Below are 19,268 nucleotides of genomic sequence, written 5' to 3' on the forward strand. Positions count from 1 at the left end.
ATTTCTTCGCCATAGAACATTCGAAAGCTAGTGCCCAGTTCATCTCAAAAATACGTCATATATTCATAAGACCTTGTTCCACAAAATGTTACTTTTAGCACCAAAAGTGCTTTAAGTGCACTACTGAGCAATGCACCATGATAGTCTTCGATCTGATCTCTAGTCTTAATCAGTACAGCATAGCAGGCACTATAGGCAAACTTTCACTACTGAGGCAAGTAGTTCAAGTGGGAAATTTCTATGGTAGAACCACCACGATATAAAGGCTCCCATTAGTCCCTGTCTTTGCTCCTTGGTGGCAGAGGCGGGATTGAGTTGGGCTACCAATTCTGTAAACAGATCCTAGATAGCCATGGGAGCAAGTTGAGGTGGGTTGTTTGGAAGGTCCATCTTGACTGTACCTTTTCTTCTTATAGAAGCTGCTAGAGCCTTTAATCCTCAAGCATCTTCCACCCACTCACTATGTCCTCTCCATGCCAACTAATGCCTTCCCCGTCCCCAAAATTCCTGTGCAAACTCACTACCATGCCACAACATTCTTAAAATTTTGATAGGGTAGATGCAGGAAGGCCGTTTCCCCAGACCAGGGTATCTAGAACCTGGGGGCACAAGTCTCAGAATAAGAGTTAGGTTGTTTAAAACAGAGGTAAGGATCTTTTTCATTCAGAATGTGATGAATCATTTGGATTCTGTACTCCATAGAGCTATGAATATTCAGTCATTGAGTACATTGTTATGGACTAGACTAAACCACTCAAAACATTCTTAAGCAGGCAGTCCAGACCATAACTTTGCAATTTGTTTCCGTAAGCGTACAGTGAAAATTACTCGGATTAAGTTAGCGAGGTTGACTACCAGGTTTAAAACAGACAAAAAATTTGTTCACAAAATTACACAATGAAACACAAAGAACAGAATAAAGAATCTCTGCAGAACTCAGTCGATCCAAACTAGACTTGAGTATGCTGTTCCAAATATACACAACAATCCCAATAAACAAACCCCCTTTAAAAACCAATATAAATGGAACACATGCTTACAGGTTGAAGTTGAAGGGCAGAAAGAGAGAGAGTTCCACACAGCTCACTGTTGAACTCCCCACCAGTTCAGGACTGAACTAAACTGCTCAGCTAGAGAGTTGACCACTCCCCTTTAATTATGCAGGTCACTTCTAAAACGTGACCACTTTGGCCTGAAGTCTCATCTGTTTACTTATAAACAAAAGGCCTCTCAAAATTATTTTCGTCTCTGTACCAAACCAGACTGATCAGAGCCCGGACTGGTTTATTACCCCTCTGAAAAAATCAAGGACAGAGTATCCTTGAGCCAAGGAACGGCTTTTAGCAAAAGAAAAGACACTAGTTTTGTGACATATTCAAGACTGAGATTGATAGATTTCTAGATGTTAAAGATATCAAAGGATATTAAGATAGTGTGGCAAAACAGCTTAATGGCAGAAGATCAGCCATGATTTAGCTGAATGGTAGAGCAGGTTGATGGGCCAAATGGCCTACTTCTACTCCTATTTCCTATATTCAATTACTCTTCGCACCAATCCTGGTTGTTTAGTGAATAGTATTACAGACCTGGGAACAGGGTACGCTGTAGTGTACTTAATTGTTAAGAACAAGAGGAAGCTGGATTCTTGCCTTTAACAGCAAAAGGTAAATCTGAAAAGTATTTTCAATGTATATTTTTAATAAGTAAAAGAAGGAGAGAGAACTTTTAACATAGCTTGTGCTGCAACATAATACTGCAACCTCGCTTGGTACGTGAAAATTACTAAATTGTTGAAGGTTCAGAAAAGATTTACCGGGATGTTGCTGAGCTATAAGGATGAATTGACTGGGATGTTTTTCACTGGAGCATAGGAGGTTGAGGGGCGACCTTATAGAGATTTATAAAATCATGAGGGGCATGGATAAGGTGAACAGCAAAGGTTTTTACCTAGGGTGGGGGAGTAGCAGCAGTGACATTAAATAAGGCCAATCCTGGCCAAAGGCAAAACATTATTAGCACAATTTCCAAGGGAAGTTGCTGTCGGACTGCACATCATCGCTTCATCGTCTGTCAGTTTACCAATGATCTGTATGGAATGGAATGAGATGTTGAGCAGCAGATGTGGGTCTGAGGTGAAGAAAAGTCTGAGAATACTGCAGGCACTTCCTTTTTTATGACTGCTCACTCAGCCAGTATGCCACATTCACCAAGCTGCTGCACATGCTGAGGCTGAAGGCGGTTCAGTGACGGTTACATGTTCTTTGTTATCAGGAAGTAGCATCTCACTATATGTTAAAGTGAATGCAGCTCTTATCTGCATGGTAGGCCAATGATGTCTCTTCTGAAATATGAGAATCTCTTTGGCTCCTTGAGTTCTCATGTAGATCATTTCCACTGAGAGTGCTGAACCTTGCTTTTGATGGCATGCTATTCACTGTGGGTAACTTTGTAAGAAGATAAAGGTAGATGCAGGAAGACCAGGGCTGATGGAAGCTCAGTTACAGCAGCAAGCGGTCATAGAGGATGATGTGCACCTAACTCAGGGAGAGGTCAAACTGCAGGGCCCCTCAGGATGTAAAGGGCCCGCAGGAGGATGAGTTTTCTGGTCCCGACTGAGTTTCCTGAGGAGGAGCAAGATGCAGTGTTGCACAGGCTCCGTATGTCCCAAAAACTGGAGCAGTACCTGTCCACTGTAGGGATGGGTTCGGAAAAGACTTGCAACGATATTGCCAGGGTTAGAGAATTTGAGCTCTCTAGGGAGAGGCTTAATAGGCTGAGGCTGTTTTCCCTGGAGCGTCGGAGGATGAGGGGTGACCTTATAGTGGTTTTTAACATCATGAGGGGCATGGATTGGATAAATAGACAAGGTCTGTTTCCTAGGGCGGGGGAGTTCAGAACTAGAGGGCATAGGTTTAGGGTGAGAAGGGAAAAGTTTAAAAGGGTCCTAAGAGGCAATATTTTCACACAGAGGATGGAGCGTATATGAAATGAGCTGCCAGAGGAAATGGTGAAGGCTGGTACAATTATAGCATTTAAAAGGCATCTGAATGGGTATGTGAATAAGAAAGATTAAGAGAGATATGGGCCAAATGCTGGCAATTGGGACAAGATTAGGTTAGGATATCTGGTCAGCATGGACGAGTTGGATCAAAGGGTCTGTTTCGGTGCTGTACATCCATATGACTCTATGAGTAAGTCGTTCCAGGAACAGTGAATGCTAAGATGGGATCAGAATTGGACAAGAAGAATACTACATGAGCCATTTAGATATTCAATTAGTTGGGTTTGGTAACATATGGTAAGAATCCTCCCTAAATACAGCAGTAATACTATTCCTTATCAAAAACATCACTCCCCTTCCTCTCTTGCCTCCCTTTCTATTCTTCCTGTAGTATTTGTATCCTGGAACATTAAGCTGCCAGCCCTATCTATCCCTGAGCCACATTTCTGAAATTGCTATGATATCCCAGTCCCATGTTCCTAACCATGCCCTGAGTTTATCTGCCTTCCCTGTTAGACCTCTTGCATTGAAGTAAATTCCATTTAATTTATCATTCCTGTTGTGTTCTCTGCTTTGTTCCTTGCTGCCCTGACTGTTCAACTTGCTCCTTTTCCCAACTGTACCAGTCTCAAATTAATCTCTTTCCTCACTCTTTCCCTGGTCCCACTCTCCCAAGTTACTAGTTTAAATCCTCCCAAGCAACTCTAGCAAATCTCCCTGCCAGTATTTTAGTCCCCTTCCAAATCAGATGCAATCTGTCCTTCTTGTACAGGTCACTTCTATCGCAGAACAATTCCAATGATCCAAAATTGTGAACTCTTCTCCCCTGCACCAACTCCTCAGCCACACATTCATCTGGTCTATCCTACCCTCACTAGCCTGTAGCATAGCGAGTAATCCAGATATTACTGACCTTGCGGATCTCCTTTTTAAATTTCTGCCTAACTTTCTATATTCTCTGTTCAGAATCTCATCCTTTTCCCTTCCTGTGTCATTGGTTCCAATGTGTACAATGACCTACTGCTGTCCCCTCTCCCCTTTGAGAATATTCTGCACCCACTCTGAGATATCCTTGATCCTATCACCAGGGAGGCAATACATCATTTTGATTTTTCGCTGCTGGCTGCAGAAACATCTGTCTGTGCCTCTGACTAGAAAGTCCCCTGTCACACCCCTTATTACATTAGAGCCAGTCTCGATACCTGAAACTTGGCTGTTCATGCTACATTCCCCTGAGAGTCCATTACCCCCTACATTTTCCAAAACCGCGTACTTGTTTGAAATGGGGATAGCCACAGAATACTCCTGCTCAACCTGCCTATCCCTCCTACTTTTCCTGGAGGTAACCCATCTACCTGACTGTATCTGCGACTTTTCTTCCTTCCTTAAGATGAGCAGAGGATTAGATAGGGTAGACAGTGAAAGTCTTTTTCCTAGGATGATGATGTCAGCTTGTATGAGGGGGCATAGCTACAAATTGAGGGCTGATGGATTTAAGACGGATGTCAGAGGAAGGTTCTTTACTCAGAGAGTGGTAAGGGCGTGGAACGCCCTGCCTGCCAATGTAGTTAACTTGGCCACATAAGGGACATTTAAACAATCCTTGGATGAGTACATGGATGATGGGATAATGTAGGGGGATGGGCTTAGAGTAGTTCACAGGTCAGCGCAACATCGAGGGCCGAAGGGCCTGTTCTGCGCTGTATTGTTCTATGTTCTGAAAAAAAGCTAGGCTTTACAGCAGAAATCTGCCAAAAAATACCCGGATGCAACTCTGATCAAAAAACACAAGATTCAACCCCTTGTTTTGAAACTATTACATAATGCAGATGTGTTATTCTTTAAGGTAGTATTAATTGCAGTGTTTATCTGCAATAGGAGTTGTTTAATAATTATGGCAGATACGCAGTTGGCTTTTTTAAAAAATAGTTTTTTTTAATCACTCAGTGTGTTAACATTATTTTGAAAATAAATTTGAAATAATTAGAATGAGCATTTAATTTCTCTTTCCCTACTGCCCTGAGAGTGAAAATAATTTTAAAAATAATTTTTTTGTATGATAGCCTTTTTAGGTAAATACGTTTTTCTTAGCTATTTTGGCTTCGTAATGTTCAAGTTGGCATACTGCCGCAAACCTGTGGTTTGGGGTTCCTGTACCACACGAGTCTATAATCAGAGCCGCTCTTCAATGGGAAACTCTGGGCTACCCAAGAAATATTTGAGTAGCAAGCAGCTAGAGTAAAACACTCTAATCCTTTTCCCTGAGCAATAAAAAGAAATCCTGTTTACCTGAGAAATAAAGTCTGCCATAGTGAAATCTGTATTGAGCTGTCTGGTGGTGAAACATAAAAAGATTATAAATTATGTGTTTTGTACAGATTTTAATGACAATCACATAAACTTTTATAAATGCATATCATTCATACTTGTTTCTTCTGGCTTTCCTCTCACTTCATGATTAAAAGCCAGATATATTTTTTCAGTAACTCTGTGATGGGTGTCTTCATTTAGTTAAAACCTATGGTGACCTTTGAATTATCTGATTTTGTTAGCTAATATTTGTGGCCATCTGGTTTAAATTTGGTGTTGTATGAGTCATTTTACTTTGATTTAGTCCCCCTTTTATTCTATAGAATGAGGTCTCAGGAAAACATTTTGTAATTGCAATTCATTATGTGTTTTTAAAAAGCAGTCTGGACATTTGAACATACTTAACATAAAATGAGTTTGTGTGGAAATATTGAAGAATATACGAATTGCTATGTGGATATTAGAATACCAGTTTCTGGAAAATAAAAATTACATTCTTTGCAGTGAAGTATTTAACTACATCCCATCATGTCTTCCCTTTGACAAAGTTAAAGTTTGGGGGAGTAGCTTCCGTTTCTAGGGGAGGAAGGATGAGTGATCTTATAGGAAATGATACACAGTATTTTTGGCATTTAGTGTGCAAACAGACAGATTATGCTTTTTTTTGCTAAGCTTTTTTTAAAAATGAACTTATTTTCAATGCAGGAATTTAATAATTGTGGCCAACTTCAAAGTTTTTTGATTTCTTACGATACACTACATTCTTTAGAAATCTTTTTTAATTTTACGTTACATAAGAACAATATCCGACTGGTTTTTCTTGATGACTAATTGGCTTACGTGGTACTGAGTCACCTAGACCAAAATGTCTGTTCTGTCTCTGGATTGTACCGAATGATCTGACATTAGTTGGGACAGTAATTAAACAGTAATTATTCTTATTTAGGGAAAGGAAAAATCAACCACACTTTCTGCTCCTGATTACTACCTCTAAAGGACATCCAGATGCTATTAGATGATGACATTAGTTTTTACTTGAAATTTTCCTTGATTTTTACAACCAAATGTAACGTGTAGGGTACGTGTATGGAATGAGCTGCCAGAGGATGTGGTGGAGGCTGGTACAATTGCAACATTTAAGAGGCATTTGGATAGGTATACGAATAGGAAGGATTTGGAGGGATATGGGCTGGGTGCTGGCAAGTGGGACTAGATTGGGTTGGGATAACTGGTCGGCATGGACAAGTTGGACCGAAGGGTCTGTTTCTGCTGTACATCTCTCTGTAGGCGCTTACCAGTATCTAAGGATTGCCATGCACATGAATAGATACACTAGAGGATAGTTGCCGCCATCTTGAGGATAGTGAGAGAAATGTGTCATGAAGTATTGGAACTACGTGCTCCCTGATCAAAAACGTTTATACGCACTTCCATCTTTGGGTTGAACTTGTATAGTATCTTCTTGCTACATCAAAATAACTCCAAGAAGTCTTTTACCTTCATTCTATTCTGGACTAAACTCCACTTACACAGTGCTTTATTTTCTCAAACCTCCATTTGCTCCTTAATCATCAAAACTTTGAATTTAAGACCAGTTTTTAATTATTTAGTATAATCAATGTAATAAAACATTCAACAGTTCACAACAGCATTAAATAGAATTTGATTCTGATCCAAATGAGAGAGTAAAGCAGTTGACAAAAAACTTGGTCAATGAGTTGAATCTTAAGGAATGTCTGAAAGTAGAAATGGGAGGTGGAAGGAATTCCAGAGCTTAGGACCTAGGTAGCTGAAGACATGGTCACCATGGTGGAGCAACTAAAATTGGAGATGCTCACAATCAAAATTAGAGAATCAGATATATATCTTGGAAGGTGTGAGGCTGGATCAAACCATTGAGGGATTTAAAAATAAGGCTGAGCATTTTAGAGTTGAGGTTTGATTAGCTAGGAGCCAATTTAGGATACTGAGAGCAGGGATAATGGATGAACATGCTTTTGTGTAAATTAAAACATGGGCACCAGAGTTTTGAATGGCGACATGTTTATGGAAGGTAGAACATGAGAGGCTGAACAGGAATTGATTCAAGTGGTCTAGTGAACAGGTAGTGAAGCCATCAATGAGATTTTTAGTGGTGGGTGAGTGGATCAAGGCAAATTCTGTGGACATAGACTGTCGCAGTAATGGATGTGTGTGGTTGGAAGCTCATCTCAACCTCCAATGACTCCAAGATTGCAAACAGTTTCAAACTTTTCACTCTTGTACATAAATTTTGATATAAATTTGCTCTGCCGTATGACAAGAATCTTTTGCTATATCTGGACTCTTGCTCTCCATTGCTTTAATTCTCGTTTAGACATTTTTTTTCCTCATTTCAATTTTAAATGGTCAGTCTTAATTTCAGACTGTTTCCCAAGGAATTTTTAAAACTTTACTGGCTTTAGTAACTAATTATGTATATAAAGATATGTTTATGAATAAAGTATAATTTTGAAATAAAAAATTATGTAGATTTGCTGCATTTGAGTAAGATAATTAAAGATATGTTTTGGGAAATGTTATAATCTTTTGTTTAGTATACTGCATTGGAGACAATGCTTTGTGTTTCCTTGACCAATGTTCATCGATTTATGCAATGAATTAATTCATGTAAACCAGTCAATAGTTTCAGTAATAAATGTACCGTGTGTTAAAATTGGAAAATCTGAGATTCAATTACCCTATTTCTTTTACTGAGTAAACTTATTCCAACCAGAATAATTGTGGGAGTGCTGCTCATTTTTGCATTATGGATCTTGGTACTGTGAAAGAAGGGGGCAGATCACCCAAAATTTCTGTTCACTAGTTGGTAGCCTTTTTTTGAAAACTCTACTTTACATTAGGCTAGGACAAGGCTGAACTAATTTGGGATGGCTGTCATAATTGGATAATCTGAGTAGGCTGAAGAATGAAGAATTTCTACCAAGACATTGCAGCAGAGCGTTGTACCTATAGAACAGCACATGATTCTCTAGTGCATTGAATAGAAGGGTGAAAGGGGCAAGAGCAAGGAATTCCTGAAGAAGGGCTCATGCCCGAAACGTCGATTCTCCTGCTCCTTGGATGCTGCTTGACCTGCTGTGCTTTTCCAGCAACACATTTTCAGCTCTGATCTCCAGCATCTGCAGTCCTCACTTTCTCCTGAAAGGGGCAAGAGTAATAACTTAGCATGGGAAAAATAAATCAGTAGTCATAAGCAAGTTCACTAAATGCTGATCAAACCTTTGGAAGATTGCAATGAATCTGTTTTGTTTTTTCTTGTAGTCTGATTCTTCAAATGAGAAAATTGATTACAGGACAGCCAATAACAGTGGATTTTATTCAATCACAATTTCATGATCTATATCCTATTGGACATTTTATTCAGATGACTTGAGTACTAAAGAGATTAAAAATGTTGCCAAGTTGATTAACATGCAGTTAGTCATTGAAGAGTCTGGAGATCAAAGTAAGGCAAATTGCTGACTAATCCATAAGTCATCTCTTAAGTTTTTCCTCAATAAACTTCACCAACTTTATATCCAGCCACACCCTGAAATTACCCCATACAAATCGTCTCTAAGACACTTGTAGAGTGTTGTAGCTTTTCTTGGTGCCTGCAGAATTTTCAAACCCACTCATTCTCTACACCTCCACAAGCAGTTTTATGGAGTTTGTTATTGGAAATGTGTGGGAGAGACTCAGTGAAACGAAAAGCAGGACCAAACAATGGAACTTTCATTGCCTCTGTGCAGTAAAGATCCGGAACTAGATGAACTGGTTTTCATCATGAACTTGCGCTTTGTCACGTGAACTCAGCTGTTTACTATTTCAAATATGTAGTTGTTCTGCAAGCAATTACATTGTAGCTTCATTTTTCTCTCTCTTGGACTCATTAGCAGTTCTGAATGAGATTTTTGGAGGAGGAGAAATGAAATTGGAATGCATTCATTAGTAGCATTCTTGTTCATCATTCATTAGAAGTAATTGACAAATGGACAAAATATTCTAAAATAGAACAAATAATCTTGCAATTTGTTACGCATTTGAACACATTGTTTATATTCACTGTACGTACAAAGCATGTGCTGACACAGAAGTTCAGTTAAAATGTGCTGTTGATCTTCAGATTGATGAATACTACAAAGCTTCTGTATTCTGTAGTACCCTTCACACTCAGAACTTGCAATTCCTTAACAGAGTTAATAACTTGCATGTGTTTTACTGTGGATCTGTATTTGGTTAAAGCTAACCTTTAATTAGAAGTCTTTGGATTTGTGCACACCAGACACTGGGATGTTATTAGTGAGAACTGAATGCTATATGTGTTACTGCATGCAGATCAAAACAAACCCAGTGTATTCTGACAGCATTAAACCCCATTGAGACCTGATGCAGGATATGGTTTTCACTTCCAAAAGAAATTTATAATCCACAAGAACTTGCCAGATGTTATAGCCTGATGCTTGAACTTCTTTACAGATTTGCAGAGTAGGTGGTCACTGGATATTTATCCACAAAACTATACAAAACCATCTGATAGTAGGATGTGCACTCTTCTTCAATTTTTTTTTGTTTTACTCCCTCGTAAGTTTATTTAATTGTCATCTTACTACCTGTAAGTTATGGAAATTTAAAGAATTGCTTAATGTCAAAAACAAGGACAACAATTTATTCAGTCATGTCATAAAGTTGCAGCAGAGATTGATATCATGAAAGAAGCTATAGAAGTAATTTGCAAACTATAATTGTAACCATTGAAAATAAAACTTAAAGTTCTATGACTAATTCAAACTGGATCTCATTAAAATTCTTATAGCTGTGTGCACAATTTATTGGATGCCAAAAGTGAACCTTATGTTAAGCTAAGATATATACAACAAGATTTGTATATATTGATAAGATTTTGCTTGCGCAGATAAGAATTACTGAGACAGGCATAAAAGTAGCCCCAACTGGGAAGCTATAAAATATAGGAACTCAGGATGGAAATTACTCCAGTTTTACAGAGCATCTGTGGCAATAGTTTATCTTACCTCTCTGGTGCTGTCAGCATCAAGTTCCCTGAATGATCTATCCTTAATGTATCCTCATCCTTACCTACAGAGTCAGCTTTTATGCATACTTGAGATACCTCACTGATCTTCACTCCCACTTTTGATCCCATAATGATGCTGTTAAACTGGTTTTCTGGTGTCAAATCACAAATGAGTTGCCACTGTTTGCAGCTCAAGATCAGGATGATCAAAATTGTTGTCAAAGGCCATCTCCATTTCCTTGTTATTGAACTTTGTCTTCCCAGGCATATTATCAAGCTAAACCAGATTGTTGGCATCTTGGATTCCTGTACAGGTCCACAACTGATAATAAGTTTTGACTTCCATCGCCTGTGTCCATTCCTCCTCCAAATTCTTATATAAGGCTTTGTCAGCCTCAAATATGGCTATTCTGATACTTTCCTTGATTGTTTCCCATTTTTTTCCACTTACCATGAATTACAACTTGTCCATAATGCTGCTCCTCACATCTTGTCCCACACTAATTTATACTTGCTTATCATCTCCACTCTTATTGATACCACCTTTCATAAAGTTAAAAATCACACAACACCAGGTTATACTCCAACACGTTTATTTGGAAGCACCAGCTTTTGGAGTGCTTGAATCACCTGATGAAGGAGCAGCACTCCAAAAGCAAGTGCTTCCAAATAAACCTGTTGGACTATAACCTGATGTTGTGTGATTTTTAACTTTGTAGACCCTAGTCCAACACTGGTGTCTCCAAAACTCGAGGCAATGCACGATGTCTTTATGCACCTTTCATAAACTACTTCATCTTTAAGTATCTTCTCAATAGTCATTTTCTCCACTATTTTCTTATGCCTGTTTATGATATGCCTAGAAATTTTTTAAGTTTGAGATGCCATATTTATTATCCACTATTACTGATCAATCAACCACTGGAAATCTTTTGTTTCGTATCTTAAAGTCTTTCAAAGTTCACATTCATTTAGATCTTATGTCAATCTAATTTGTTCTGGAGAATACAACCTAAGCTTTTAATATAGCTAATCTTAACTATGGGAAGAATCTTCTGATCCTGAAGGAAGCACGCAGAAAGGCAGCTGGAAGAACTTAATTGAGTAAGAGTCAATAATTCAGAATCTTGTCAAAGAGATGAACTTTAGCAATGAAATTCTCTGATCTTAAAAGATGAGTCAATCTTCCTGACTGTAGATGTTGGGAAGCTTGTCTGCATGTGTTTGCATCTCACTCTCAAATAGGTTCTCACGACTTCAGAAATACATGCCTTCAGATACCAGACTCTAGGGTAAGGAGCAGCATGGCCTGCTAAAGATGGGGCACTATCCATCGAGAACAATTGGGTGGAAGAATCGGGTAGAAGACTTGGCACCATGGCACATTTCTGTCCTGTTTGGATCTGGCTCAGGATGTTGACTGCGAAGGTTACTTCACAGAGAATTGAGTATCCAGTGCATCATCAAGTATGCTCCAACTTCACTGAAGAAAAGCTGAAGCTTGTGTATGGGAAGGTGTACTAATATGCTTTAAGAACCCGAGGCAATGCACAATGTCTTTCTGCACATCGATGTTTGGCTGCAAGGAGGTGTCATCTGAGACCACACAGAATGAGGAAAAGGGCAGGGGAGGAAAAAATGTAAGGTGAAGTGTACTTGTCATTGAGCAGGTTTGGAAGGCAAACCTCAGAGAATGCTGACTGTGCATCAATGCGCTGTATTTCCAGATCTGCTGAAACTGGCAGTGTCGTGGCACAGATGAATCCAGCCCTTCTGACTTTTCCATAGTTGAGGATGAACCAGTGCAGAAGAGCAGCAACAGCAACCATAAGCTTCAGACCTGCAATTGAAGAAGGGGAAGATGATGGTCATGAAGGAGGTCACTTATGGTCAGGAAGGAACCAGGATAATTCAAGAGGAAAACTGACAAGCATGGGAAGACTTTACTGAGAACAGACTTCAGGCTGAATGAGCTACGGACAACTGTTTGACCTGTTGAACGGTTTTAAAACTGCCTCCCGAGAGCTGGTATGACCTGTTTTTGGATATGCATCTCTCAGTTACCTAAGTTTAACTTCTATCTTTCAATGTAAAAAGGGCCATTTTTTAGCTTAAAATGCTGGTACTGTGAACCCTTTGAGGTGTCTAACGGCATAGAACCACCTAGTCTTTCCACACATTGTACAGAACTACTCATGCACATTATTGTGTATTCTGATGAGTTCAGAGCAAAGCAGGAATATCGGCCTTCATCAACTGAAGCTGGCCTAGTTGCTGAGGTGTCACCATACCATGTTCTCAACATGTTTACTGTGCTTTGCCGAAAACTTTGTAGGTAGACATAGGCACATACCAAGATTCCAAAGTGAAGTCAGGTTATGCCACTTCACAAATATGGATTATGCTCCACAGTTCATCTACATCATAGCTGATGTGAATTGTCACTTTATATCCTCAATATTACACTGTCCCAGAGATCTTTCCATTCCTTGACTTTACTATTGTATTAGTTGAGCATCCTCAGTGGCAGTGTCTCAACCACCCTATGGGTAGAACAGTTCCAAACTCTTCCTTCCACCATCCCTCCTTTATATATCAATAGTGTATTCCCCAGTTCCTATTCTGAAAATGTTTTGCCTGACTATGGAGAGACTTAACTAAGGGAAAGATCTTTCCTTTTCCCACCCTGCTGAGCCCTTGTCATACTACTTCATTACTCATAATTGAGATTGTCTCTGTCTCTGTCTCTGTGTTTGCATTCTCCACAAGATAGTTAACACAGGGCTATTCTCTCCACTGTTTCCTCACCTAACAAGGCTATTGCCCCTGAAATCAATCTTTTGAACATGGCTGCAATCCCCAAAAGATAGCTTACCCTTCACCAGGTAATGACAACAATGTTAGGCACATCTTTGTTGATGATGTGACACAAAAAATGGACTGTTACTGAATGACAACATTGCATTCTGATGTGATGAATACTTCACTTCTTTCATTTCAGCCAACCATATCAGCATCTAGTGGCATAATAGAACTACAGGAAAGTCACATGCAGTATAAGTCACAGAATGGAAAGATCTCTGGGGCAGTCAGGATATATTTATAGCATTGCAGAGTCTGTACATTGAATGAATACCCTCAAAATATCATCTCATTTCTTTACCTACCAAGACTACTAGGTGTTGCCCCAATATCCATAACAAAGGTTGTAGGCAGCTTGTTCTGAGCCTCTGTTGACTGTGACCTTGGCAGGCATCTTCTTGGGGTTGAAGGCCTAGAATGCCTCAGCTTACTAAGAGTCTGGACAAACGGTCACTGCCAGCAGAGTGGAGGGGCAGAGCACCTTTTGTGTGTCAGGAGACAATCTACCTCTCAATGGAAGACTTGAGAATGAGGGGTGAGTGGAGGAAGGATGAGATGCTTCACCTAGCTCCCTTTCATCTTGTTATTGGTGCACTGCATCCATGACTACAGGAATGGACTGTAGATCCAGGTGCATATCTGTCTGCTGCACTTGAGTTGAAAAATGTGCTGGAAAAACACAGCAGGCCAGGCAGCATCTGAGGAGCAGGAGAATCAACATTTCGGGCATAAGCCCTTCTTCAGGAATCACCTGAGTTTCCAAGATGCCTCCAATCCTTTCCATGCCAGACCCACAACCGCTTTGGGCTGAGCAGGAGGCTCAACTCCAGCATTCCCTCAAGTGTCAGAGACGTTGGCCATAGCTTCCATTGTTGGCTGTGAACCAATCTCTATTGATAGTCAACCAGATTAGGACTTTAAATATAATAGTGCACTCACCTAGATAAATGACTCTGTATTGCTGGAGGGCACAGATGAACGTCAAGTTGGGCATGCGCTGAGGTTTTGGAAATTTCATCCTCTGAATTGGTGGTGGAAGAGTTGCAGAGGGCAGAGGGGGACTTGGGGGAGGGTGACTCCTCTCTCTTTTGCTCTTTCGATCACTAGTACCTGGAATGGGGAGGAGAAATTTAGCTTGTGAACGTGCACGCTCCTCTATCTAAATAATCCCTCATACTGTTAGCATATCTGACAACAGTGTTTTTGGAGCCTTCTCAGTTTCTGTGAGAGTCCTAGCTCTCCATTGCACAGGCAAGATCCCACCCTTCCCTTGCCAGTTCTGCAGCATCTCTTCAAAAAAGGGTGATATCTGGTACTAAAAATAACAAATGCTGGCAATCACAGCGAGTCAGGCAGCATCCATGGAGAGAAAGCAAGCTAAAATTTCAAGTCAAGATGACTCTTAATCAGAGTTGAAATGAAGTGTAGAGGGGGCAGCATTTATGCTAGAGTTGTGGAGGGGGGAGTGGGGGAGGATTGTGACAGTGGAGATAAGATGTTGATAGTTCAGATTAAGTGATCTTTTCTCCACCAGCACTCTACACACTACCACCACTACATCCCCCCTCCCACAATTATAACATAAATGCTGCCCCTCCACACTTCACTTCAGCTCTGATGAAAAGTCATCTAGATTTGAAACTGTAGCTTGTTATTTCTCCATGGATCTGACCCACTGTGACCTCCAGCATTTGTTGTTTTCAGGACTAATTCCAGCATCTGCAGTAATTTGTTCCTATATGATATCTAGTACTCCAACAATTTGGGAGTCTTTTTCTCTTGTTCAGAGTTTCTGTTCTTCAGACAGATGAAAAGATGGAATGAGAATCATTGCAATGAGTGAATGAGCACTTTGTAAGTGTGCATTGTCATGGCACGTTCTGAGTCCTCCCCTGTAAGTGATTAAAAGCCAATGGATTGATCGAACAGTGTGTGATAGCCATCTCATGCTGTCATTCTTCCCACTGGTGCTAAGGCTTGCATACAATCATCCTATCTGAGGTACCTCTGCCCTGGCACAGATGTTGTGTGTATATTCACAGTGAATAAATAGTGCCATATACTCTTGTAAAGCACAGGAGATCATTCATATTCCTCCTGCACTGGATTCACATTTCTCTGTGAGGCTCACAGACGCTGACCTTCACTACCACCTTGGTCTGGTCTATATAGGTCAGGTGGATTGGCCTCCTGTTTGCATCTCTGAGGAGGAAGAAGAACCCTTGCCTTTCCTGGAAGGCTTGCAGGAGAACCTTGAGCGAAGCATCGTTGCCCTGTGGACTAATTTCTGATTGCTGTGCAACATTTCTAGGGAAGGTTGGGGCAACAACACAGGCATCAGTCATCTTCCTGGTTGGAGTGTGTGAATGCCTGCACAGGTGTCCTTCTAATATAGCACTCAGACCCTGGCAAGATCTGGTAAAGATGAGGACATCTTGCCTGTCTTCTGCATCATAAAATTTACCATGTCACTCATGCGAAAATTCACGTGCATATGTAATGAACTGAAACTTGTGTGTGAGATATATTAACTCCACCCCTGAGCAGAAGTGACACACACTTCCACACCTGCTTCGAAACTAAGGCTCCATATGGAAGATTTTATCTTTTGGCTTTTTTCTGACTGTAATGAGCCCAAAACTTTCCAACAATAGTACTTCTAAACTGTACATATACTAGCATCCATTGTCACTGAACTTGATGAATGAAATTCTTATGGGTCTTAAATTATGTATGGGAATTATGACACAATCTGTCAGTTGAATCTTTTAATTATATTAGCAAATTTATTCTGATTACAGACTAATAATTATTTTTCTAAGAAGTGACCTATAAGAGAGAACACTATTACAATTCTTTTCATTATATCTTAATTATTATAATAAATTATATATCTTAAATAATTTGAAATACAGCAGCATCTAACTATTGTGAATTATGTAATTTTTTTTCAAAATCTTACACCTTACTCAACTGTAACTCATTACAAGATCATTGAGTAAGTCCTCCTTTACCAACTTACATGTTGTATTCAGATTATGGGATGAACAAAATATTATGAAAATGGTTGATACTGAATGCAAATGTGAAGATGAGAATTATCAAAAAATAGTAACAGTATTATTTGCAAGATTAAATCTGTGTGTAGAATTTTGCTACTCCTTATCAAAGTAAATTGACCTCCAATTACTCAGTGCTGCTTTAGCTTGGATAAATAAATATTAACATCACATCTGATAAGTAGAGAACTTTTTCTTCTTCATTCAGTTTTAAAACAACCTTCATTTTCACTTGCTCGACACCTCTTGGACTTTTAGCGTTATTTAGATAAAAAGATAAGGTATAAAGATAAAGTAAACAATCCAAAAAGTCACAAATGTTCAAGTTTCTCACCTGACCTTCTGTTATTCATGGTCAATCTCAACAGAGGTGACTGGTACAAAGCTGGTCCATTTTGATTTTAAAAACTGATGATCCACAAGGTCTAGTTTATCTATCTTACAAATAGGCCAGAAACACTCATTTGCACACAGGATATGTCTATTGCTACCTCAGCCAATTTATGCTAACCTTTCAGTCAGACTAAAATTAATGTTCATGCGGTCATCAGCTGGAATAATAAATTGTATTGTAGGAAGAAAATGTGTGCAGAATGGGCTGATAGAAATATAAACTATTTTAATATCCAATTAGCTCAATATCAAAGTACATCTTTCTCTGCTTACTTGGAACTGCTCTTGGAACTAAAGCCAACAAGATTAAATGGGTTACTTTAATATCTGACATTAACAAGCTAATTATGTTTAAAGTTTAATGTTGTGGCATTGTCTTTACATTAGGAGTGCAGCCATATTTTACAAAAGCAGCTCACAGTTGAAATGTTTCAAATTGCAATTTTAACCAATTATAAATGTACATGCCTGAAATATTAATACAGTAACCTGTGATGGTGCAATATGTTGCTGTAGAGGACACTCTGCACACAACCCAGCATACCATGAAGGCATCCATTTCTCTGTAGTTACATACACAGAGTTTTTAAGATTAGCGTGACAACTGGTGCTTTTTTAAAATGTGGATTGCAGAGAAAGCAAATTAAAATTCAATATCCAGAAAGGGATCAGATATAGTTTACATCACAGAAGAATAGCCAAAGTTGATAGGATAGTTTAGAAAACTGGATACATATGAGATTCTCTAAATTTTCTTTATTGAAACATGGTTATTTAAGAAAATAAAGCAATAAATAGCTAACCATCCAAACCAGGAAGTTTCCTAATTCCAGTCTTGATAAGTGCCACATTAGTTTATCACAGTCAGACAGGAGCTGGGTTCTACAACTGGTTTTAAGAGTCCAGATTTCAATGAGAACGTACTTGCAGTGTTTCGTAATATATAATAACAAAACATTGAAAACTGACCTGAGAATCAATATCAATGTTCACACAGGAATAAAAACCACTTGAAAGAGGTACAGGAACGTGATTGGAATTCTTGGAATCATTTCCCAGCAAAACGTAAATTACAGAGAATTTGTATAAAGTCTACAGCACAAAATTAAGCCATTTGGATCACGAGTCTACACTGGTGTTTACATTCCAAATGAGTGGACTACAATGTCTGCATGGTAAGGACTGTGAAGATGATGGAGAGAATGACTCCCAGCTTTGTATTTCAGTACTTTCGTGAAGTGATGTGAGGAGGAGGATGAAATAGGGCTTTTATTCTGTTTGTGCATGCATGTATTATTTTCTCTTTGAAGATTTACTTTTCATAGCCAGGTATTGGTTTCCACTTTTCTCGAGCCCCTTTACCTTAAAAAAAAATTCCAGAGAGAAAGAAAACATTTGTTTTCATGTTATTGTTCTACTAATTTTTTTAAAAATCAGAGGTTTTACTTCATCATCTATAATATATGGATTTTACAACCTTTGTCAGGCATTAAACTTGTGAAGGAGCAGGAAATCAATGTAACAGTTGCTTACCACTCTGATCCTGTTTTTTTCTTGTCCCTATGTGAACTTGCTCTTTTCAGTTATTGAGAAGGATACCCATTGGCAGGTTGAAGGCTACTAATTTAGCAATGCAGATTGGGTCTTATTATGTCATCAGGACCAAATGTGTCATGCAAGCTATGGATTGGGGGTTTTGGGCACTGTCACCCCTACTACCATGCAATATTGGCAGGAGCTAGATCCACTACTACAAAAGGCCCAGATTAATTTTATGTTTTTAATTTAATTTCTTCTGGGGACAGGTCTCATGATTAAACCTCGAGCCTCTTGGCAGAAAGGAGCAGGAGTAAGCCATACTGTCCTTCAAGCCTGTTCTTCTATTCACTAAGGTCAAGGGTTGTTCTGATCTTGTCCTCACCTCCACCTTTTTCCCTAACCCTTCCTTCTTTATGGTTCAAATACGTGTCTAACTCAGCCATGAATATTTAATAACTCAGTCTCCACAACTTTCTATGGTCGAAATTCCCTGGAAGGAGAAATACCTCCTCATTTCAATTTTGAACACATAATCCATCTTTATAAGACCATAAGACATAGGAGCAGATATTAGGTCATTCAGCTCATTGAGTCTGCTCCACCATTCAATCATGGCTGATTGAAACTCCATTCGTCCACTTTCTCCCCATAACCCTTGATCCTCTTAACAATCAAGAACCTGTCTATCTCCGTCTTAATTATACTCAATGACTTGGTCTCCACAGCCTTATGTGGCAATAGGTTCCATAGATTCACCACTCTCTCGCTGACGTTTTTCCTTATCTCCATTCTAAAAGGTCTTCCCTGTTCTCTAAGGCTGTGCTCTCGGGTCCTCGTCTCTCCTACCAATGGAAACATTTTGCCAACATCCATTTTGTCCAGACCATTCAGTATTTGGTAAGTTTCAATTAGATTTCCCACACTCACACCCCGCCCCCCCCTCCCCCCCCTCCCATATCGTTCTAAACTCCATTGAGTATAGACCCAGAGTCCTCAAACATTCCTCATATGTTAAGCTTTTTATTCGTGGGACCATTCTCATGAACCT

At 39.4% G+C, this 19,268-nt stretch overlaps 1 protein-coding gene across 5 annotated transcripts in view; it reads left to right on the top strand.

The window, feature by feature from the left end:
* Nucleotides 1–19,268, top strand: part of LOC140457863 (uncharacterized protein C3orf18 homolog) — an 85,118-nt gene that overhangs the window by 38,959 nt on the left and 26,891 nt on the right. For 4 of the 5 annotated variants that reach the window (XR_011953381.1, XM_072551582.1, XM_072551581.1 and 1 more), the window contains one exon: nucleotides 17,679–17,856. The gene's annotated coding sequence lies outside the window, so the exon portion shown is untranslated. Of the gene's footprint in view, nucleotides 1–17,678; nucleotides 17,857–19,017; nucleotides 19,118–19,268 lie in introns of all 5 variants that reach the window. The other variant, XM_072551584.1, reaches the window with a different exon arrangement.

The sequence above is a fragment of the Chiloscyllium punctatum genome, chromosome 32 (assembly GCF_047496795.1).
Source record: "Chiloscyllium punctatum isolate Juve2018m chromosome 32, sChiPun1.3, whole genome shotgun sequence".
In the NCBI taxonomy this organism is placed as follows: Eukaryota; Metazoa; Chordata; class Chondrichthyes; order Orectolobiformes; family Hemiscylliidae; genus Chiloscyllium; species Chiloscyllium punctatum.